General features: G+C 36.8%; 1 pseudogene; it reads left to right on the top strand.

Moving 5' to 3' along the window:
• The first annotated feature begins 13,270 nt into the window (after window positions 1–13,270).
• LOC101544134 (non-POU domain-containing octamer-binding protein-like) lies at window positions 13,271–14,652 on the top strand (annotated as a pseudogene).
• Window positions 14,653–25,393: the final 10,741 nt, after the last annotated feature.

The following is a 25,393-nucleotide window of genomic DNA, read 5'->3' on the forward strand; positions in this document are numbered from 1 at the left end:
GTCTGCCAAAAAGCCTCAGTGTCATAAAGAGTTATCAAAACTACATATGACACTTTTAAAGAGTTACAATGCATACTGGCATGGCGCCAAGAAATCTTCCATTAAGAAACTTGCTCAAACTTACTAATGCAGTGAGACATAGGGAATGAGGTAAAGATGGTGATGAGGGAGAAAGGGTAAACCCTGATCAATGTAGAGAGGAGAAGGCACTGTGGTGAGGGTCTGATGCTAGTATGCTGAAGCACAAAACCCTACCAGTCTTGTAAAAGTGCAAATCATGGGAGCTAAAATAAAAATTTTTAAAGGAAAGAAAAGAAGCTCGCTCAAAAGTTTCCTAAACCTCTTTCATCAAGAAAACTTTTTTCTTATTTTAGGTACTCTGGTTTACAAACTGTTAGGATTTCATGCATGAAGTATTCCAGCACAACATCCTCCATTCAAGCTCCTCTTTCCACCACCACAGTCCCATGTCCCTTACCTATACCGCCTCCTCATGGTGAGCTTCCTTCTGAAGACAAGTTCTCAGTTTCTGTTGTCCTTGGGCATTTATTCATTCCCTGTTCTCTTTCTTCAAGTCCTGCATATGAGAGAGATAATCTCATGTCTGTCCCTCTTTTTCAAACTTCACTCAGCATGAATACTATCCAGTTCCATGCATGTGGTAGCAAATTTCATAATTTTATTTTTCTTACTGTTGAATAGTATTCCGTTGTGTATATGCTACTGTTTTTTTGATCCAAATCTTATCTTGGGCAGTTGGGTTATTTCCAGATTTTTGGCTATTGTAAACAGTGCTTCAATGAACACAGGAGAGCAGATGTCTTTCCTAAATTGAATTTTGGAAAAGATGTACAGAAGTGGAATTTTTGTGTTTTATGGAAGCTCACTTCCTAGTTTTTTTAGAAGAGTCCATATTATTTTCCAAAAGGTTTGGACCAGTTGACATTCCCACCAGCTATGAATAAGGGCCCCTTCTTTCCCACATTCATGCCAACACTGATTGTTTTTGTTCTTTGATATGTATGCCAAAGGAAACCTTTATTCAATATAAGGCTAGTCAATAATTAAAAAATTTTACTTAAGCAAAAGGTTCTTGGTGGGTGGAAATATAATACAGTGAGCAAAGTTCTTGCCTTGCATACAATCGACCTCCATTCTTTCCACACTATATAGGGTCTCCTGAGGACATCCAGGGTGTGATCCCTGAGCACAGAGTAAGGAACTATTCCTGAGCACAATTGACTGCAGACCAATCCCTACCCCCAAATAATTAAAACAGGCTTTTTAATTAGAATAATAGGGCCTGAATCCCAACTTTACCAATGCATTAATTAAGGTAACAGAATCTACCCACATTGCATTAATTCCAATTTTCAGTGTCATAACACAATTGCCTTTCACTCATGAATGTCAATCAGTAGATGAAAAAACTGGGAAAAGGAAGTCAGCATTGTTTCACATAGTCATCTATCAATCAAATCAGCAGCAGTTCAGCCATCTTCAACAAGTTGCTCCCCAGGGTTTGCCCTGAACATTAGTGACCAGCTGGCTGAATAAGGGAAAGAAAGAGTGGGAACAGAACGCTATTTCTGTGCATCGAATTAACCAACTGTATCCCATTATCTAGAATTGTGTTTCTTGTCAAATCTAACTACAAAGGGGCTGGAAAATGTAAATGAGCAATGCCCAAGGAGAAGAGGAAACTGATTCTTTTCAAACCAGGCAACATGCCCCAAGCATGTGCTGCCCAAACGCATATGCTATTGCCATGCATAATGGCCGATCACATACCGTGCTCTTCTCCCTTCTTGCGATGTGTACTTTCACACTTTCCTGCTTTAATGCTGGGATGTGTAACAGCCTTCTCCACTAGAGAGAAGCCTGTCTTCTCACCTGAATGCATAACTGCCTTACCTCTCTCATCTCCACTTATTTCCTAGTAAACTTGTTACTTTTTAAAAAAATAAGCAACATATCTCTGGAGACTATTCAGCTTCCATTATTGTCTCTATAAAATAGAGATACTGAATTTTATTGCATCCAAACATAATCATTTTTAAGTACATGCCACTGAGGAAGAATATAAGCAGTATTGTTGAAATTATATATACACACCAAGAATTGTAAGAAATATCTTGACTTAGTGATGTTCAACTGTTGTGCAGTGGGAAGAGGGACTGGGTAATTTAAGATTTGTGGGATATAGAGAGGATATAGACCTACCCTTCTTGAGTTATCAAAAATGTATCACTGTATCACTGTCATCCCATTGCTCATTGATTTGCTCTAGCGGGAACCAGTAACATATCCATAGTGAGATTTGTTGTTACTGTTTTGGGCATATCGAATACGCCATGGGGAGCTTGCCAGGCTCTGCCATGCGGTGGGATACTCTCGGTAGCTTGCCAAGAGGGACTCTCTGAGAGGGGTGGAAGAATCGAACCTGGGTCGACTACGTGCAAGGCAAATGCCCTACCTGCTGTGCTCCAGCCCAATACCTCAATAAAAATGGTTAAAATAATAATAATAAAAAGAAAAGAGGGGATGGAGCGATAGCACAGCAGGTAGGGCTGTGGCACTCCCACCAAAAAAAAAAAAAAACAGGAAAAAACAAAGGAAAGAAGAAAACCACAGGGCACCCAACAACCAGCAGCCAAGAGCGAACCCAATTAATATTCTAAACAATAAGTCCTGTTATAGGGTTCTAAGTTATTATAGGATCTAAGTTATCAGCTGACTAAAAATGCAATTACAGGGACTTGAGACAGTTCAGTGGGAAAGTACTTGGTGCTGACCTGGGTTTGATCTCTAGCATTCCGTATGGTCCCACAAGCCAGCCTGAAATTATCCTTGAGCAGAGTTAAGAGTAAACCCTGAGAACAGTTGGGTGTGGCCCCCCAAAACAAACAAAAATGTATATACATGGGTGTATGTGTGTATGTGTGTATATACACATATACAAGGTTGTATACAAATTAAAACTATTTTTTAAATTATTCAAAACAAATCTTGTTTGGGGAATATAAAGCATTGAGGTATTCTTACAACTGTCAAACACTGAGTCCCATCTACTTTCTTTCCTATTTTTGCCTATGACTTCCACATCTTGTAGAACCACAGCAAAAGGGAAACCACAGACACCAGAAGAAAGCATGTTCTCTTTTGGTCATGCTTTGGTTTTTTGTTTGTTTTTTGTTTGTTTGTTTTTTTGCTTTTTGGGTAACACCCGGCAATGCAAAGGGTTTACTCCAGGCTCATGCACTCAGGAATTACTCCTGGCAGTGCTTGGGGGACCATCTGGGATTCTGGGACTCAAATCCGGGTCAGCCGTGTGCAAGGCAAACACCCTACCCCCTGTGCTATTGCTCCAGCCCCTTCTGGCCATGTTTGTTGCAGGAATATTCCATTGTATTGATTTGGAGCAATCAAAATCCTAGAGTGAGATGAATATCTGCTTGATTATGTAGCATAAGAACTATTGATACCTGTAGTTGACCAGTTTTGAATTGCACATTCTCCAAATGACCTGATTTTATCTTAAGCATGAAACAGGATAATGACTGTAGCCTTTACATTAGGAAATCTGAGTGAAGCCCCTGGCACTGGTCACAGCTTGTAGTATTTAATAAGCATAGTAGTTATTCTGACCTATGCTTCCACCAATTTTTTCCTGTGTCTTTAATTTTCATCATCATGAGTTATCCACCAAGGAACCACACAGGCTTACAAGAACCTGTAGAAAACTAAATCTTCTCCACATTCTTCCCTCCCCTTTCTCCCTGGACTAATAACTAAAACAGCAGTACTGCCTTCTCTGCAGTTCTAAACTTACCACTAGTTTTACTCCTATGATATTTTTCCAAAACTTCTGGGAAAATAGGTCCAATGTTCTTGTATTTCACTACATCAGTCCTTAAAAAGTCATGAGAATACTGACCAAATTAAAACCTTTAAAATAACCCTTATGTAAAACCTGGCCCTGGTATTATAGGTTAAACAACAAGTTTTATTTTTATTTTATTTTATTTTCCATTTAAAATCATTATGACAATATATAGATATCAAATAGATGGGTAGAGATAGATATAGCAATCAATAATATCCTGCAAGATCACCACAAGGTTTTAAGTAGCCATGTGAGCAGGATATCCTGATGACCCATGGCTCATGCCTGAGGCACAAGGAGAATCACACGAGAGGTCTAGGGAATAAAAAGCGAATTTTCCCCTCCATCCCAAAAGGGGATGCTCCAGCCAGGAATCCAGACTGCTTGTGACAGCAGCTATAAATTTCCAAGGTAGTATCCTTATAGTCAATTTTTTGTCAAGTATCTTTTTTATTTTATTTTCCCCTTACATTTTTTATAAACACTGGTTTACAAAGTTGTTCATGATAATTTGTAGACCTTTGTAGTCTGTAGACATTTAATATACCAACATCAAGCCTACCACCCACTGCACCTTAATCAATTTTTTCAGCAAAACTATTTTTTTCTTGAATCACCATGAATTATAAAGTTAGAGATCTTTGTGATTGAGGCTCAGGTGTATATTGTTCCGAGACCAATCCCTTCACCCGTGCCCACTACCCTCCACCAATGTCCCCAGTTTCCCTCCCACCCTCCAGACTGCCATATGGCAGGCACTTTGCCCCTCCCTCATTGTCCGATTATTCCCTTCCCGAACTTATTCCTCCACCCCTGTCCCAGTGTTTAGCCAATTTTTATGGCTTTCAGTTCCTAATCTGGGCTCTGACAAGGATCCTAGCTTGGCACCTTGTCCTTATAAGGTTAGGAAGACTGCAGGGTCTGCAGAGAAATAAGGAAACTTAGAGAGAAAGAAGAAACGTTGAACAAGTTTTTGCCTGTTTTCCTGCCCTGTGGGCTTTCTGGCAGATACAATCTAGTGCTATATGTGCAGTAGAAGTCACTGCCTTACCAGAAAAAGGAATTTTGCAATTACTTTGTTTTATCTGTCTTGGTCCATCAAATTGCCAAGGGTTCTGAGTCTTCATACGTGGTATGTGGTATGGGTTTTTTAAATATAATAACAAGCACTAATTCTTCTACCCAAAACTTTTCCTGTACTAGCACTAATAGTCACACACATTAAAAAAGTCACTCACCAGTTAAAATCATATATATCCATGCCCATTCTACATATACAAAGTAATGTCATATAATCAAGTGATTAGCAGATGAAATTTAGAAGGAACACATGGAACTATAGTTTGGTTGAATATCTAAGCATGTTGATACACAGGCACATCATTTCACAGTATTGTTGAGCTAGATGAGGTTGGATTTCCCGTGGAAAATTAATTATATCCCATAAATTTAATCACATGAACTATATGCAAATTGCTAACTAATTTATTGATGTTTCCATTAGTATCTAGTTTCACAAATAAACTGTCAACCTCTGTATCAAAAGTATAGACTCTACTTCAGGTAAAGGGAAACATCACTTGATCATCAAGTGATGATTGCTAGCCCATGTGCATTTCAGTGTGTTAGTCTTTCATTAATATAAGCTACAAATAGCCACATAGTGAAGTATCTTGGATATCATTTCTCCTTAGGGCAAATTCACAAAATAGTTGATGCCAATACTTCATCACCAGTAAACCTACCACAGAAGTATTTCTTTAAAACATAGTACTGTTCTATTACAAACATTCTATCTCAATTTTTCTGATGATTAAAGGGGATTTTAATTATACAATCAATGAGAAAATAGATAGAAACCATCTGGACATTCCTCTATTTTCTGCCAAAGAATTTTCTTTTGTTTTACATATCAATGACTTAAGCTAACAAAGGAATTTCAGTGCCAGTCATTTGTCCTTGGCAGGGCTAGATCTTTTTTATGTTATGAAAGATCTTTTAAATTTACTGATTGAGAGTCAAATTATCCCACATGGTCAGTGAATTAACCTCAACATTTTCCTACACATAAAACTAAGAACAAAGGATATTTTTTAATTACTTGATCTGTAAAGCATACAAACTTTAAATCATTTTGTGCTTTAATGTTTTTACTAATCAGGGTGGTCAAAATCCAAACACACTTTCTCTTTTTTTTGAGGTACTAATGGAAAATGCTTAACCACTAAGGTACTGAAAAAGCAATATTGGCTGGAAGTGAAATAAGAGAATGGAGGAGATGGCATTGAAAAACAAAGAAAACTTCCCAGAAGTTATTTGCTGTAATACTTGGCGACCAGTCTGTACAAACTAAACTTTAGGGAACTCTAACACAGAAGGAGCCTTGAGAAAGACTTTTGAGCTTAGCTCCAAGTATTCAGAGTAATAGGGAACGACCCAAAAAAGCAAATCAAATATTAAGTCAGAAACCAGTCTTCACATCTACCATCGGTCCTGGAATAGAAGAAGAGGTGCCATGTTTTTCTTGTGCATTGTCAAAAACTTTGTCTCCGTTTTGAGTGCCAGGACTCTGACTTTTAAAAGATAGAGTTTTGTTTCTTAAATATACTGTTTGTGGGAGAAAGAAATGCACAAAATAAAAATAATTCCCTCCATGAAAGCAAAGAAGTAATAAGATTGGTAAACATCCTGTAGATGCATCTAGGCTATAATAAGCAGGATTGTTGGTATACTACAAGAAAATGGTGTTGAAAATTTAACAATGGCTACTAAAGTATTACATCTAATGAGCTCAGGAGTTATTACAGCTGATAGAGCACTGTTCTTGCACACAGTGAAGCTGAGTTGAATTGCTGGTATGGTCCCCCCAGCACCGCCAGGAGTGATCCCTGAGAGTGATTCCCTGAGCACAGAGTCAGTAGGCCCTGAGAATCACTGAAAAGCCCCACCCAAAGAAATATTTACTTCTAAATATAGTGGGGTAAAGTTATTGGCATGAAAGTTTGATTCACAAGTATATATTAGATATCATTTTTAACACTAACATACAGAGTTTTTTCAAAGATATCTTAAAGATTCCAGTGGAAGAAAAAAAATAACTGGAATTAAGTTAAAATTTATTTTATTGTCAACCACTCTGTAGGGAAAGAATCTGACCAAGAAACATTTTTTCCCTTTTCACTCTTCTTTTTAGAAGGGGAGAAAAAAAAACCTCTGTGCTTTATTTTGGGCTAGGAATTTCTTATGCAAATATACAGGGGATAAAACCAAGGAGATAAAATTACCTTTTATCCATTACAAAATTGACATCACGTTACTAACCACATTTTTTTTAAACCTTCCAAATTTATTACAGGCAGATGAACTTCTTGATTAAGTTTCTACTTGTATTTCTACAAGTCCTTACTGAAAGTTAAAGGAAAACAGAACTAATGACTTGTTATGTGAAGGCCTATAAAAATTGATTCCAACCTAAAGATATGTTGGATTAAATTGTAAAGCTTTTTGATGAAGAGATTTAAAATAAAATTAGTGAGTTCCCCATTAACATAATGAAATAATTTTGTCTTCACCTTATTATTTAAAGACATTTGATGATTACCAGATTTAAAATTGTATAACTGTGCAAATTTAGTACCCTTTATGAAAAGAGATTGAAATAGCCCCCAAAATTGAGAACTGAAATCAAAATTAATAACCAGTAACCTTTTCAGAGCAGGACTGTTGAAGAGCTTGAGAACGCTTTCTTTATATGATCCTCCACATAACAGGTTAAACCCTTGATCAGAAACTTTAGATTCGAAGATACAAGGGAGTTTGTTTCTGGAGACCAGATCACAGGATAATTTATTGATCACTCTGGCATCTACCAGCCTGTAACCTGCCCCTTCCAGAAACTGCTTTTCCTGTCATTTTTCCTATAAAAATTGCCACTTGTAACCATGCAAACAAGACTGTAACTCTGAGGATATAATCCCACCTTCTTCCAACCAGCCTATTATTGCTGAATAAAAGGCTCTTTTTTTTTTTTGTCTACTCTGTGTTTCTCCTTTGATTAACCCCTAGAGAGGCAGGAGAACTGGATCATTCATTTTCCAAAAACAATGTGGTGAGACATATTTTAGAGTTATCTGCTGAAGGAATACTGGAAACGACAATCTTGCTTGAAATGTGTAAATGAAATGGAAATGACGGGGTCAAAGACCAGAGGAGGTAGGGTCACAGGAGGACCATGACCTTTGGCCATAAACACCTTATTATTGGAAACACAGCCTGTGCTCTGATCTCCTTGGTCTAGTTACACAATAAATTTCAGTTTCTTCCTACAGCAGGTACTTATCACTTGATTTTGTTCAATGCCCGTGTTGTTATAATTTTGATGATGGGGTGTCAGGGGAAGACTCCTGGCTACCTTAGAATGAAACCAAAAAACCCGATTTCATTATATACAATTTGTTTACATAGATCTTTTGAACTGTGATTATTCCCATTTGACTGATTAAGAGATGTTGGGAGATTTGCCTAAATTCACAAAGGCAAAGCCAAGATTTCAGCCTAAGTTAGCCATCACTTAATTCTGGGCTTTTTCTCCGATGTGTCTTAACCCTGTCACTGTCAATAGAGATGTTCCAAACAGAGTAAGAAGAAGGGCAGAAGGCAGAGTGACTGACTGGCTTCCTAATCAAACCCCAATTTGGGCTAATTTGACTCGGTCTCCACTTTTAGTTTCTCATGCCCAGAGTTTTTGGGTTTTATTTTCAAATCTGTTTTTCACCTCAGTAATTCTAGCTATTTAACATAAAAATTATTTGTTTAGTTGTCATTTTGTCTACACATACTATCTTAAAGAATGTAGTATTTTGTAATTTTTTTAATGAAATAGAAAGAGAAGAATTTTTAAGTACAAGAATTAAGATGTAATTCAGACCTGCCATTTAATTTCCATTTTGTAATTCTGAACTCAGTACCCATGGCTGCTCCAAGGAACCAATCAACTGAGAGACCAGATGATCTGTGGAGAAAAAAATTTATTAGCAACAAACTGGCATGTTGTATCAGGGCAGATTTGTGTCTTAGAGAATTGTCTTTCCTCTGTGATCAGAAGAATGAATTTATGAAGGAAAGGGGAAGAGTGGCATATTTTAGAGCTTGCAGATCACAGATCAGTCAGGTGCCAGTATGGTCAATAGAGTCCTGTTATCTGAGCCTCTGAGACAAAAAAGGTTTGCAAATAATTATCTTTGAAATAGGTTTTTGGAGAAAGGACAATATAAGTGAAATATCCCTTGCATTCTCAGCAGTCCTGCCCAAAAGAATTTGCTATCTTCTTAAAATTTTTTTAAATTCAGATCTTAATTTCTTTGGTCAATTTTAATCCCTCATAAAATGAGATCATTTTATGTAGTCTCAGAGGAATTTTTAAACTTCTGTAGCCTCTATTTAATCATCTGTAATAGTCAACTCATATGGTTATTGTGAATATCACACAACATAATCTACATACAATACATAACACAATATATGGACATGCCATATATCTAAAACCACATGTCCCAATTCTTTCTGAAAAGATTTCTGGTGATATCATATCCACTAAATTTTGATTGTCATCAAATCTAATCACAATAAGTGAAGTACTTATCTTGCCAGAATCTGTGATTTTCTATTCACAGGACCCCCATTCTGATTTGCAATACATATATCCATTTCTATAAAAGTTCCTAACATCTCATCATCATGCCTCCTAACTTGAGTCCGAGACACAATGTCAACATCAACTCAGATGGTTAGAATGTCTAAACTAATCTCAACTTTCCTAGGATATAATAATACACATTCATTTTCCTCTCTACTTGTTTTTGATGCTGAAGACATGATAGTCTATCATACCCAGGAGATATGGAACTTGGAGATGAAAAATTATTAAAATTATTCCATCTTAGAAAAATGTTCTGGATTCCCCCGAATTAAATGTTTCAAGTCCCTTGTTAAATTCACAGAGTGTTTTGCATCAAGGGAAACCCTACTCAATTCAGACTCACTATTTGGGTGGATAAATTTTAGTTTACCTATGACTTTTTTGTTTTGTTTGCAAGTTTGAGTTGTAATATTTATTTAATAAATTTGATAAATATAATAAATTTAATAAATACATTTAATAAGTAAGCTTTATAGATAATAACTAAATTTTTTAAATTATTTATAAGTAATAAATAAATATTATTTATTTTTTTAAATGCTCTTGGCAGTGTCAGGTATCTTCCATGCATTTTTAATAAATCCTCATGAGAAACACATATGTGATAATAAGCTGGTTTTGTAAAAGGAAAATCGCATTTAAAAGAATGTCTTTCTCCCTGATCCTCTGAGAGATGAAAAGGTTGAGGCCATGTCTCAACCAAATTAACATACTGAGAAGCATAAGATGTGGAACGAATCACTAAGAAGAGCAAGCTTGAAAAGAAAAGTTTCTCTCATGTCTATATATACCAGTCTACATTTATACTTTACAACTATCTCTTAAGTAACATTGATTTTATTATGGAGGTATTTCATAATAGAAATAGAGAAGAAACTCTATTTCCCAAAATCACTTTTTCAAGTAGAAGAAGCAAATGGATAAAACTGTAAAGTTAGTAAATGGGCCTTTTTTATTTCATTTTTAAAAGAAAACAAAAACTCTTAAGACAAGAAAAGCAAAGGCAGTAAGTGATCTTCAGAGAAACAGCAATGAGCTCATGATACCCAGGTTGGAGGCCAGAGACTGAAACCAGATAGTTTGTCTAATCCAGTAAGCTCCATCACACCAAATACATATTCTCTGCTGGGATGTTATTTCTCTCCCTCTCTAGCTCTTTTATTGAGTATTGTCTTGATTTTTCCTGGACCAAGTAAATTTATTTGCTTGAATTAGTCACTCCTATTTACCGAAAACCAGATAATTTATATGTGTCACCAAGTTTGATATCATAAATCAAATTATGAATAAGCATAGCTAATTTAATTGAGTAAAATGAGATTTTTTTTGCCTCCTTTGATGATTCAATGATTTTTTTAAAGAAATTTTTAAAGCTGTTTCTTTTCTCACTTTCCCAACCCACTAGGACCATGATTCCAAGCAATTTAAAAGTGACTTGTTGGGGCTGGAGCAATAACACAGCAGGTAAGGCATTTGCCTTGCACGAGGCCGACCCGGGTTCGATTCCCAGCATCCCATATGGTCCCGTGAGCACCGCCAGAGGTGGTTCCTGAGTGCAGAGCCAGGAGTAACCCCTGTGCATCGTCAGGTGTGACCCAAAAAGCAAAAAAATAAAATAAAGTAAAATAAAATAAAAGTGATTTGTTGGGGCTGGAGTGATATTACAGCAGGTAGGGTATTTGCCTTGCATGTGGCCTACCCTGGTTCGATTCCCAGTATCCCATATGGTTCCCTGAGCACCATCAGGTGTAATTTTTGAGCGCATGAACCAGGAGTGACCCTTGAGCATTGTCAGTTGTGACCCAATAAGAAAAAATAAAAGTAACTTGTTAGGGACTACATATACAGTAAGTTTAGCCTCTGTGACAAAGAAATACAAGAATAGTTTAGTCCAGTTTTCCATATCTCCATATTTGGAGAGCCCATGTCCATTCATTTTGGGCACTCTGATGAGAATAATATCTCCTACATCCCCTTTATGGACATTTATGGACATTCGCAGATGCACCAGCATAGCAACATAAAGAAGATGTTGAATTAATGATTCCACACAGAAAAAAAAATCACATAAAATTAACAGCCCTGTCCTCCCTGGTGATTCCTCTATTTCATAATCCAAAGTGAGAAGCAACACGTTGGGGTTCAGTGTCATAGGGACAATACTGGAGCTACTTTTTCCCCATCCACAAGATCCTAGAGATTGATCCCAAGACCTCAAGTATGCAAGGCAAATACTTGAACCACTGAATCTAATCCTCAGCCCTTAATACTGGAGATTCTTAAAATGGTGACACAGAGGCAAACTCTCTACCCTGTCTCTGAAATTTTGTCTCACACATTGACCAAATTTCTTGCCTAGATCCAGAGAGATAGAACAAATGAAAGGGTACTTGCCTTATACATGGCCAGTTGTATTTCAATCTCCAGTACTGCATTGAGCCCTACTAGGAATGATTCCTGAGCACATCTGAGAGTGGTCCCATAATTTGGTGGTATCTGCATGTAAACTGTAGGGCCAATAACACTGTAAGTATGAGGTCCAAACTACAAAGAATCAAACTTAACCATAAGCCTGTGAAGGAGTTAGACTGGAAGGTGGTAGGAACCAGAAGTTTTTTGTTTGTTTGTTTGTTTTTATTGAATCACCGTGAGATACAGTTACAAAACTTTCCTGTTTGAGTTTCAGTCATACAATGATGGAACCAGAAGTTTTGGTGGATGAAAACTGACACTGGTGGTGGGATTGGTGTTGGAACAACATATGATCAAAACTCTATTACAAACATGGTGACTTAATTTTTAAAAATGTTATAAAACAAGATAGAAGAAAATATAATTTCAAATTTTGCATTTAAAAATCTGAATCTAAATTTTTTTTCAACTGAACCATCTTGCAAGCGGATGATAATCAAGCTGTGACCTCAGTGACCAGCCACCTCAATTGTACAGAATTATTATCTTAAAGGTTCTGCCATTCTGTTTCCTATTCACCTTACTTCTCCTTAGTACTTCTTTCTCAGTATAATCTAAAAAGACAACATGAGATAGCATCCAAATGAATACTAGCTTAAATTATTTATTATACCATGTTGAAAATTTTGCATTTATTAATCCACAGGCTTCCAACCTGTTTCCCTTGGCACCAACATTAATGAATTTGAGGCATTTAACACTGGCATTCATTTCTAAAACTGTGTTTCTAGACTGTAATAGCATAAGAGAGAAAATGACTTCCATATGAGGAATAAATAAATGGTCTTGATCTTGTTAACAGGGTGTTAAAACTATTGAAGCTGTGCAGTAAAAAATATTTTATCTCCAAATTTAATAAAGTTTAGTATCAATAGTACTGTGGTTTGTTTTATACAAGCTTGATATAAGCTTGATGCTTTGCATTTTATTTTTTACTTATTCCTATGGCTTCAGAACCATAAAATGGGGATTAGCAAATTTATTATGCAAAAGGATAGAGAGTATGTGTTTTAGACTTTGAAAGCCATACTGTCCCTCTGTCAAAACTATTTGTTCTACTATTGTAGCATGAAAGTAGCCCTAAACTATGTGTAGACAAGCGTGCATACTGTGTCCGAATAAAACTTTATTTACAAAAACAAGTGACAGCATGTCTCACATGTACGAGCTTCTTGGGCCAAAAACCCAGTGTTCCTGCTATCAGCAAGCACCAGCAGCAGCAACAGTAGCCGCCGCCACCAATACCTGCAAATGGGCAACATGCCAGCTAGCCAAAATGAAGGCTTGACTATTGGCCTGAATAATTTTAGAAAACCAGGAGAGATCTTTATCCAGCATAGTGGGTTCTTTGTGGACAATCTTCCCCCTGACATCACCGAGGAGGAAATGAGGAAACTATTCAAGAAATATGGGACAGCTGGTGACGTCTTCATTTGTAAGGATAAGGGCTTTGGCTTTATTCACTTGGAGACATGAACCCGAGCAGAGATTGCCAAAAGGGAGCTGGACAACAGGACTCTCGTGGAAAACAGCTTCTTGTGCACTTTGTTTGTCCAAGTGCAATCCTCACGGACCGAAACCTTCCTCTGTGTCCAGTGAACTGCTGGAGGATGCCTTTGTATCCAGTGAACTGCTGGAGGATGCCTTTTCTGTGTTCAGTCAGGTAGAGAGGGTCGTGATCATTGTGGATGATGGAGCAAGGCCTTCTGGAAAAGGCATTGCTAAATTCTCGGGGAAAGCAGCTGTTTGGAAAGCTCTGGACAGATGTAATAAAGGCCCCTTCCTGCTAACCACATTTCCAAGGCCTGAGACTGTGGAGCCCATGGACCATTAGATGATGAAGAGGTTTTACCAGAAAACTGGTTATTAAGAATCAGTGATTTCACAAAGAACAAGAACAACCACCCGGATTTGCCCAGCCTGGCTCTTTGCAGTTTTGGAAGGCGCTCATTGAGACGGAGAAGGAAGCAGCAGGAACAGATAGGCAGTAACAACCAGGAAGCTTGTGAGAAGCTGGAAACGAAACCAGAGGCTGCTCATCAGGAGCACCAGTCACACTAATGAGGCAGAGTTTGATGAGGTGTCTTCAAAGAACTTCAAAGAATGAATGAGCTTCAAAATCAAGAAGTGCAAACACAAAAGCAACTGGAGCTCAGGCAGGAGGAGGAATGCAGATCCCACAAGCAAGAGATGCGGAGGCAACAGGAAGAAATGATATGGAGACAGCAGGAAGGATTCAAGGGAACCTTCCCTGATGTCAAATATTTCCCCCATGTGCCCATATATATGCCGTATCTCCCATGTGCCTGAGGAGCAGGAGCTAAGGATGGGCCAGATGGCTATGAAGGTGCTATGGGCATAAACAGCAGAGGTGTCATGCACCCTGTTCCTATACCAGCTCGTACCCCAGCTCCTGCAGGACCTGCGACTATGATGCCAGATAGAACCTTGGGATTGATCCCATCAATGACTTGCTGTAATGGAAGGAATTGGGGCAATTGGCAGAACCTCTTTTGCATTCAACCATGCATCCTCTGAAGCTGAATTTGCTCCAAACAAACCAATACTAATAAAATTGCATTGTCTAGTTTCCTAGAACCATTAAAGAAAAGGATCCTTTTTTGGATTAGCCAGAATTCTATCCTGGAAAGTGTTAGGGATTCCTCCAACAGTTAGGTCTTCCCTGCCTGTAGTACTCTTCTTAGGGAACATGCTGGAGGCAGAGGGCAGCAGAGGGGAGACCATTATAAATCAGTGCTGTGTGGTAAAATAAAACAAACAAACAAATAAATAAGACAATTTTTAAAAAACCAACGACAGTCCCTATTTTACAGGAGTTTTCTCACTCTCACATAAATGAAAAGGTTGATGAGAAAAGGAAATTTTTATATCCTGTGCACCTTCCAAAAATGGGCATTCAAGTTCAGTTACTAAATTTCAAAATGCAAGTAACAATTTTGCATCAGCCATAATAGTATGGTGTTGAAGACTTTTGGGGTTAGGACAAGGGAATTTGTTAGAAGAGAAGCGTTACAAAATAATTGAAATTCAATTTTACTTAATATACAAGATCAATCTCTGCTTTCATGGGGGTGGGGGGTGGGAGGCGGTCGAGAGGAGTGGGATTGGGCCATGCCCAGCTCTGCCGGGAGCTTACTCCTGCCTCTGTGATCACACCTGATGGTACTCAGGGAACCATACACAGTGCTGGGGATTAAACCATGCCATATGCAAGGCAATTGCATTACTCACTGTACTATCTCTTCATACTTTCTTTTATTTTTATCTTATCTAGAGGAAACATCCCAATTCTTCAAGTCATTAGATTCCCCTTGGAGAAATCATTCTTTGTAAAAACATCAAAAGATACCTTAAGATCTGGGTGAAGAGCTTAGGATTCATGGGTGCATGCCTTGCTTAAATTTGAGTCTTTGTTCTGCAAATATTGCCTCTTCTAAAGTGTTGTAAGTAGAGGGATTAGGTGGGGTAGCTCAAAGAGCCAGAGCACATGCTTTGTATGCACAAACTCTGGGTTCAATTCCTAATACCAAATGGTTCCTAGCAGAGAAGATTCCCAAGGACCATTTTGAGAGTAACCCCCACACCACTGGGTGTGGCCTGAAAACTTTTGAAAGGGTAAATAAATAAAGTGGAAGAGCTATAACTTTTCCACGTATTTTCATCCACATGTTGTTTTAATTTTTTAGTTTCATCAAGGCAGGTAGGCTTGCATCTGGTTAATTCTTGACAGCATTCCATTTTATTTTATTTATTTATTTATTTGTTTGGGGGCCACATCTAGTGGCTCTTAAGGCTTACTCCTGATTCTATGCTCAGAAAGAACTACTTTTAGTGTTCAGGGACTATATGTGGTAACACAGATCAAATCAAGGTCAACCTCATGCAAGACAGGCACTGTACCAAATGTTCACGCTCTCTGGCCCCACTCAATAATTTTAGCTAGAACTTTGGCAATTGATTTCTTTTAATGAAGGCAGCCAATGTTTTTACAAAATTCAGCCCTTCATCCCTAGAGAAATTAATTGAATTTTTAGAATGTGTTTTCAGACCAACTTTTCCCAGAAAGGATTGATATCTTCCTTTCTATTTCAGGAATTTTCTTTTTTTGATATCAACTGTCATAGCTGATAAATAACTGGCTGTAAGGGGATTTTTTAACTTTTAGTACAAAATAAATATGACATTGCAAATAAGCCTTATGAAATGATAAGCATAATATTTTAAGGCATTTTATAGTATTCACTATCATAAGATGTCCAGATGGAAACATTTTAAAAATCAGAATTATAATCACCCAAATTAAATTACTTTGTCTTTTGGTAAGAGAAATGTCAAATTTCAGCTTTATAACCAAAATTTGTCATATGCAGAGACTTGAAAAATTTCTTTATTTTATGCTTGTTTTGTTTTTCTAGCTTTATTAAGGGATTATTAATGAAAACATATATATTTAAGGTGGAGATCAAAATGTAATACACATTTATGATGTGAAGTGATTATCATTATCATGCTAATTAACATTTCACCTCACATAGTTGCTCTTTTTTTTTTCCTTAAGGTGAAAACAATTAAAGTTTACTTTCTTAGGATTAACATCCAAAGCAAATGTGCAATATATACAATTTACCAACAAAAAACAAATAACCTGATTATGAAATGAACAGAAGTGGGGGCTGGAGAGTTAGCACAGATGGTAGGGTGCTGGTCTTGCATGAAGCTAACCTGGATCCAATTCCTGGAACTCCATATGGTCCTCTAAAGCCACCAGGGGTTATATCTGAATGCAGAGCCAGGAGTAAGTTCTGAGCACGGCCAGGTGTGACCCAGAAAGGAAAAAATAAAAAGTGGGGCAGGGAGATAGCTCTAAAGGCCAGTGTGCATTCTTTCAATGCAGGAGGCTTAGGTTGAATCACCAGCATTTCATAATTCCCCAAATACAGCTAGAAACATCCTCCAAGTGTTGAGCTAGGAAGAGTCCCTGAGCCCTGATTGATGTGGCTAAAAATTTAGAAAGAAAGAAAATGGACAGAGAATATAAATAGACATTTCACCAAAGAAAACATGCAGATGGCCAACAGACACATGGAAAGAGGTGTGTTATCACTTCCTGTTAGGGAAGTACAAATAAAAATCACAATGAGAGCTTATCTCACACCAATTAAAGGACTATTATTGAAAAGACTAGAAGCAAGAAGTTTCAGCCAGGATTCAGAGCACAGGGAATCCTGCACGTTGTTGATGGCAAAGTAAATTGGTGTGGTCACTATGAAAAATAATTTGGATGATTCCCAAAATTTTAATAATAGAAATTTAAGAATATGATACACTTCTAAGTATTTACCTAAAGAATATGAAAGCATGAATTCAAAAATATCTTTTTTTCACCTTTGTGTTCATTGCACCAAAGTTCACAATAGCCAAGACACGGGACCAAGTTAAATAACCATTTACTGAGGGCTGGATGAAGATCTCATTCTATGCATACAATGGAATATCACTCAGCTATGTAAAAAAAAATGAAATCTTGCCATTCATGACAATATGGATGTACCTTTAAAGAATTATGTTCAGTGAAATCAACCAGACTGAGGAAAACAAATAATGGTGTTCCGAGTCATATGTGAAAAGTAAATAAAGCAAGAGAACAAACAAAACTAAACTCTTACATTCTGACAACAAAAAAGTGTTAACCAAAGGGAAAGGAGGAAGAACATAGGGCAGGTGAAACAGGTAAGAAGAGTCAATTATTTGGTGGTGGATGGAAACTAGACTTTCAGTGTTAATAATCATAGTAAAGCAGGGAAGAAAACTAGGTAATGCAGTCAATTGTATTGGAGCAACTAGACTTGGTGGATATCATAATGTAGCATATATATGTATGTATATATCCGTATATATACATACATATATAGAATTAAAATACTGTATCAGATAGGGAGAAAGAGAGAGAAAAAAAGATCCCAGTGTTAGTTCAAGGTTTTGGTGTGTGTCTGATGACCAAAACTGAACCTAAGGTTCATGACTGCCTATTGTGCTCCCCCGCTGGGCACCAACTAGTCTAAAATTTTTAAAGGCCTACTCTCAGTAAATTCAAGAATACTACACATTCTTTAAGATATGACCATCATGTTATATATTAGATATCCAGAATTACTCATCTTATAGCCTGAAGTTTGTACCCCTTCACCAATATCTTCTCATTTTCTCTAACCCACATCCCTGGCAATGACCCTTCAAGTTTCTGTTTCCATGAGTTGGACATTCTTAATATTCCACAAGCAGAGATCCAGAAGCCTACAAAGTTTCTTAACAAAAACAACCCAACAGTATTTAGGTGAGAAAAGAAATGCATGATTTTCACTCATTTTTTATTATTTGTATTTTAAAATAATTACTATAATATCTTTTCTTCAAAAATTAAACATTTTGGTACTCTGAGCACCACCAGGAATGATCCTGAGCAGAGAGTCAGGTGTAAATCCTGAGTGTTGTTGGATGGGGACCAACCAGCACGTGCCTGCCAATTTTTTTGTAATCAACAGCTCATAAAATTAGCAACAGACAAGAATAGAAAAGACTAGGAAAGAAAAGGAAAAAGAAAAGAAAAGAAAGAGAAGGAAAGGAAAGAAAAGAAAAGAAGAGAAAAGAATAGGAAAGAAAAGAGGAAGAAAGAAAAGAAAGAGAAGGAAAAGAAAAAAGAAGAGAAAAGAAAAGGAGAAGAGAAGAAAGAGAAGAGAAAAGAAAAGAGAAAAGAAGAGAAAAGGAAAAGAAAAGAAAAGAAAAGAAAAGAAAAGAAAAGAAAAGAAAAGAAAAGAAAAGAAAAGAAAAGAAAAGAAGAGAAAAGAAAAGAAAAGAAAAGAAAAAAGAGCAAGGGACGTGTTCGCTAATAGAATCAGCTGGTCAGCTTTTAAAGTGGGCAGCAGTTGACGGAGCTGAGGCTCTAATGGTTTTGACCGGGGAGTTCTCCAGGTATCGCTAATGATAATTGATTTGGGAATCCTGCATCAAAGGATTTTTCCCAGCAAGACTACTCTATCTGGTCAAGACTTTAAAGATGAATCAAAAGGACCCAGATCCTTTTTCTCAACATCGGGAAGATTTTCTTTTCATCTTTTTGATCTGCACCAAAAATTAGGTGCCAGCCACAAAATTCTATTTACTCTTAACAGTAAGCCCAGCATCTGTCTTAACAACCACAGATCCTCTTTTATTTCGCAGCTCTTCCAGTCTTTGAAAACAGAGGCAAATATTCACACACAGAAGCGTACTAAAGCCACAAAACAAAGTAACTGTTTTAAGTTCTGATTGAAGAAAAATCAAGTGTCAGTTTAAGTATCTCCGCCTTGATTACTCACATCAGTATGTGAAAATAAAACGGCAAGGAATTCAAGGCAACAATGTGAAATTCCCCACTTGGGAAATCTAGGCAGATGAGCACTAATGATTAAAATATACAAAACCTTGGGCTGGGGAAGGAGCGTGGTAAAGCGCACGTCTAGCATGCATAACGCCCTCGGCTCAATACCTGGCACCATTTTGCTGCCCAAGCTCTGGCAGTGGATGTTCAACCACAGCACTCCAGACCACCACACCCACACAGTCAGAGTATCATGAGGATACTCGGGGTCCTCATGTCCTCCTAGGAATGAGTCTTATTTTTAAAATAGTGAAAAAAAATTAAGTGATACAAAGCACAGCAAATATGTATGGAGTGTCTATGTTGCCAAATAGTGAGGCGATTTTTAAAATTGCTTTAAAATATGCATTTAGGACCAGGTGGAAGGAAGCACGTGCGTGTAAGACCTCAAGTTTGATCTTGGGGTCTCACAACCAGCACCAAATCACTAGGCATAAGAACTGAGCCATCAGGGGGCTGAAGCAATAGCACAGCGGGTGGGGCGTTTGCCTTGCACGCGGCCGACCCGGGTTCGATTCCCAGCATCCCATATGGTCCCCTGAGCACCGCCAGAGGTAACTTCTGAGTGCAGAGCCAGGAGTAACCCCTGTGCATTGCCAGGTGTGACCCAGAAACAAAAAACAAGAAAGAACTGAACCATCAGGCCCACACAGGCAGGCTGTGCTGAAAGTATCATAAGGAACAGCCTCTGAGCCGCCAATATCACCACTGCATTTAGTAAGTGATTTCAGTGCTGTGATTAATCTACTGATTAAATTTCTTAACATATATTTAAATTTTCCTAGAGAAATAATATTTTAACAAATCAGTTATTTAGATACGATCATGTTTTCCTTTTCTGTATTATTTAGTTTTGCTTTAGTTTGTTTTAGTGTTGTATTTGTTTGTTTGTTTTTCCAGTGCTGGAAATCAAATTCAGGACATTGTATATGCCAGGCAGATGCTTGACCACTGAGCCATATCTTCAGCCCTTAAGATAGCTGAGACTTAAAAGAGTTTTTTAAAAAAAATATATTGACAGTTGAAAAAAACTGTTCATCCATGTTTTATATTGTAAGTAGCTGATCTTCTGTCCTCTTGGTAATTCTATCAACTTTTAAGCAATGATAGATTTCTTTTCCCTTTGAAAACTTTAGCATGAGCTCTTGTTTTTTCAGGCTTCCAGACTTAGTTTATGGGTAATTTTACATATTAAGATAATCTAGAAGTTAAAGCCAATTTTCCCAAGCAAAAGTCTGAGGGTGATCGCAAGAATGCCAAAGGAACAGGAAAGCACTGGAAAAGAAAAAGAAATGTTAGTATGTATGTATATATGCATGTATACATATATATGATAAATTATAAATAAGTATATCAAGATTTTTTTTCTTATTGTAACATGGGAGAATTCTACCAAGCTAGAATGTGATTAGAAAGCAGCTCTGGATGATGGAGGAAGGAAATGGAAAAGATCAATTATAAAAATTTACATGCAAGGCCTTTTGAAACAAATGACTTCAAATGATACACCAGAATGGTAAATAAAAATAACACCCCCATTGAATTCTCAGAAAAAAATGACATATATGGGATTAGAGAGATAGTGCAGCAGTTGGGTATTTGCTTTGCACAGAGCTGACCCAGGTTCAATCCCCGTCATCCCACACAACCCCCAAAGCACCACCGGGAGTAACTCTTGACTTACGAGCCAGGAGTAATTCCTGAGTGCAGAGCCAGGAGAAACCCCTGAGCATTGCTAGGTACGGCAAAAAAAAAAAAATTTTTAAGTAAAGACAAATGTATTCTATGTAAAAATGCTCTTAAGGACTATCCTAGCTAAATACCTATCACAATAATGTTGCTAAATACATAACTCAATGATTTTTGATGATAATAAGTCAAAGATTTGCAGGTAATTACTAGCTTCTGGTCTAAGGCTTTCCTGCTTTTGTAGTCAGTTGCCAACTTGCCTGGTTGACTCAGAGATTTTGTTTTAGATAGAGCTTTGGCTACAACAACTGAGCTGATTCAACCTGGCATCTTATGATCTATCATTTTCCAACTGCTCATTCTGAGGGCAGTAGCCATATTACTGAAAATGAGTGAATGCACACAAAATCATGTGGTCCTGATCAGGGCTCTGTACTGCTTCGTGTCTGCACATCCTACCAGCCCTGGCAAGTTTTAAGGCCAACTCAGATTCAAGATCTGTAAAAAACAAATACTCCTTTAAAAAAAATTTTTTTACTCCTACATCACCCACTCTACTCACCTCTTGCGTTATTTTATTTTATTTTATTTTATTTTATTTTGTGTGGGGTCACATCCAGCAGTGCTCAAGGGCTACTCCTGGCTCTATACTCAAGAATATTCCTGGCCATGCTTATGTGACCATATAGGATGCCAGGGATAGATAGAACCAGGTCAATTGTGTGCAAGGCAAATGCACTATAAGGCTATACAATCACTCCAACCCCACAGATTCTCCATTTTGATGGGAAGAAGTGTATAGTCATAATGAAATGAGTATTGATGGGCAGTGGTAGAAAATCAGGGACACTTCTGTAATCAATGAGCATAACATAATTTTTTTCCTGTGTGTATATATTTCCTCAACATAGAAAAAGAGCCAGGCATTCTTACAATTTTTGAAATGAAAGGAAATTAATTGGTTATGTTTTAAAATCCTTTTATTCATCATCATGGAAACTGACTCACAAAGAAATTTTTCAAGCTCCGAAGCCATGTCCTTTTTTCATAATAAGCCTCTGTTTTCCCAGAGTTTTTAATCCATTTAAATATAATGTGTAGAAAGCAATTTCTTCTCAAGGTGCATTTTACCAGGTAATATTTGGAAATTTATGTTGTTGGGTTTTTTTTAGTTAAATAAGCATAGTTTCATTTGTGGGAAATATTGTGAACACAAAGTAACTTTTTAGAACTGACTCTAATCATTACTATTCATGATTATTTTATAAGAAATAAAAAAGATAATAGTGAATAAAAATGCTACTGAAAAATCATACAAATTAATTAATATATTAATTAATATAAGTCAAACTTATAAATGTATACTTATTTAATAATTTCCTAAAATAATGTAACATAAAGATTCAAATTACTTATTTAAGAAATTTTCTAGAAATACTTTACCACCTATCAAAAGTTCTTCCATGCTATTTTTGCTGGGTTGGGGGGTCTTTATTTTTGGTTTATTGTATTTTAATAGTGATGTCCTAAATCTTCATAAGTTAATAGATTATGAAAATATAAGCCTGATTTATAACATATAGAAAAATTACTTAAGAACATTGGCTTTTAGGGCTGGGAAATAATGGGCTATAGAATGTGTATGGGGAGGTCCCTAGTTTGTTCCCTGACACTGCCTGGTTGCCCCAAGCCCTACTGGAGGAGCCCCACATCCAAATAAAACATACAGAATTTTAGTATTTTTCTTAGAAAGCACTTTACTATATTTCATGACCAGCTCTTATAAACAGAACCAGAAAAGAATAAGATCCATTGAGTCATGCTTTTCCGCCTAAAAATGTGACACTATCTAAATTAATCTCAGAAAAATGAGTAAATAAATTCCAAATATTCCATACAAAAGAATATCAAGATACTACAAGAGATAACAATCAAATGGTAAAATTAAAATGAAAAAAAGGAAAAAAGAAAAAATATTTCATACAGCATAGAACTTGAGCGATAGCACAGCGGGCAGGGCATTTGCCTTGCACACAGCCAGCCCAGGTTCGATTCCTTCATCCCTCTCGGAAAGTCTGGCAAGCTACTAAGAGTGTCCCGCCCACATGGCAGAGCCTGGCAAACTCCCCATGGCATATTTGATATGCCAAAAACAGTAACAAGTCTCACAATGGAGACGTTACTGGTGCCCGCAAATCGATGAACAACGGAATGACTGCTACAATGCTACAACATACTGAGTAACAGAAAGAATCAATAAAAAAATATTAACAGTGATTTCTTTCTTTAATTGAATAAACTATAAGTGATTTAAATTTTATTTTTACATGTTATGATATATTTTAATTAAACCAAAATTAGTTTACATCACTGTAAAAGTTTGTAATTGAAAAACAAGAAATTTCATAAGCCACAGGATTTGTGATTGCCAAAATTTTTAATGCAACAGGAAAAACTTTGTTTAAAAAATAATAGATTTCAGTCAAAAATTACTGAACACAACATCTTAAATTAATATCATATTTTAATCATTTTGCCCTCAAAATGAGTCAGAAAACCATAAAATTAGAATGTCTGATTCAAAAGTCCCATTTCACAGATAAGAAAGCATTCATACCCAAAAATTAAATGGCTGATTTACCCAATAATGCAGACTCAGTCCATTTCAGAATCAATTCACAATCTAGCTATACTCTTCCTATTTTAATCTTCTTCTTTTCTAGAAATATTGGAGGGGAGCAAATGAAAATATTATGAAATATATTCATCTCAGGACCAGAGCTGTGATGTAGTGAATATGGCACTTGCCTTGCATTCAGCCAACTCAGGTTTGGTCCTCAGTACCCAGATAGTTCCCCTGAAATTCACAAGAAGTGACCCCTGAGCACAGAACCAGTAGTCAGCCCTTGAGCACTGCCAGGCGTGTCCCAAAAAGAAAATAAATAAATAGATAGATAGATAGATAGATAGATAGATAGATAGATAGATAGATAGATAGATAGATAAATAAATCACTTGTAGTCCCGTTGATCTTTGATTTGCTCGAACGGGCACCAGTAATGTCTCCATTTGTCCCTGTCAAGTGTTAGTGCAGCCCAATGATATCTGCTTGCTCCAGGAACAGGAAGAGCCTCAAATCGTTCATTCAGGGATTTGACGAAGAAATTTGACCATCTAGTTGGTGGGCGGCCACGAGGTCTTCTGAAAATAAATAAATAAATGGACAAATAAATAAGTAAATTAAATACTATGAAATAAATAGTAGTCTTATACCATATTTTTTAAATAAGTGCTTGTTTTATTCAATTTCATTTTTAAATCATCTCAAGAAATTATATTAACTTTTTTGTTGCAAAACATCTTTACTTTTCCATATGTGCTACCAAATATTATTTTCATATTGCTTTTTATTATCTTATTATCTTGACCTCACAAATCTCAATTTGCTTCAGTGGTCATAGTTTAAGAAAAGAAATTGATACCTGAAACTAAGAATTGAGAGGTTAGGTGTAAAGCTCAGAGGCAGAGCACAGGCCTTGCCTGTGTGAGATCCTGGATTTGATCAAACATTATTGCTAAATACATACGTGCATCAATAGATAAATAAATGTTAAAAAATCAAAACATTTACTACTTATTACTAGAGAGAGTCCTAAGAAAAATCCTTATCTCTCCATAGTTAATTTTATACTGCTGATGTTAAAAGATGCATATGGCATAGTACCTGATTTCAAAGAGTTCGTGGTAAACAGACACAGATACACAGACAATTAAGAATGACACAAGGGCTGCAGTTACTATGGAAAATGTCTTCACAAGCTTCAACAAGGGATTAGCCAGTTCTACTCTGGGGATATGAGGTAAGGCTGTTAGGAAATGCTTTAGTAAAGTCAAGGCTGAAGCTGAAATTCTTTAATAAAGTCCATTTATTAAGAAAACCACAGATGGTAATCAAGTCAGATGACCTCACTATGCTAACTACTTTGTATAATGAAGACAGCAAGAGATCTATCATAAGAGCAGGTTAGCCTCAAAACAATTTTCAATCACCTAATATCGATAATTCTATAAACCTAAGTGCTTATGAAATTAGAGAAATGTGACCAGCCCAAATTAAGTATTCTGTTGAGTATTTTGGAGAGCCCGGCAAGCTACGGAGAGTATCCTGCCTACAAGGCAGAGCCTGGCAAGGTACCCATTGGCGTATTTG

Source organism: Sorex araneus, chromosome 10, assembly GCF_027595985.1.
Source record: "Sorex araneus isolate mSorAra2 chromosome 10, mSorAra2.pri, whole genome shotgun sequence".
Lineage (NCBI taxonomy): Eukaryota > Metazoa > Chordata > Mammalia > Eulipotyphla > Soricidae > Sorex > Sorex araneus.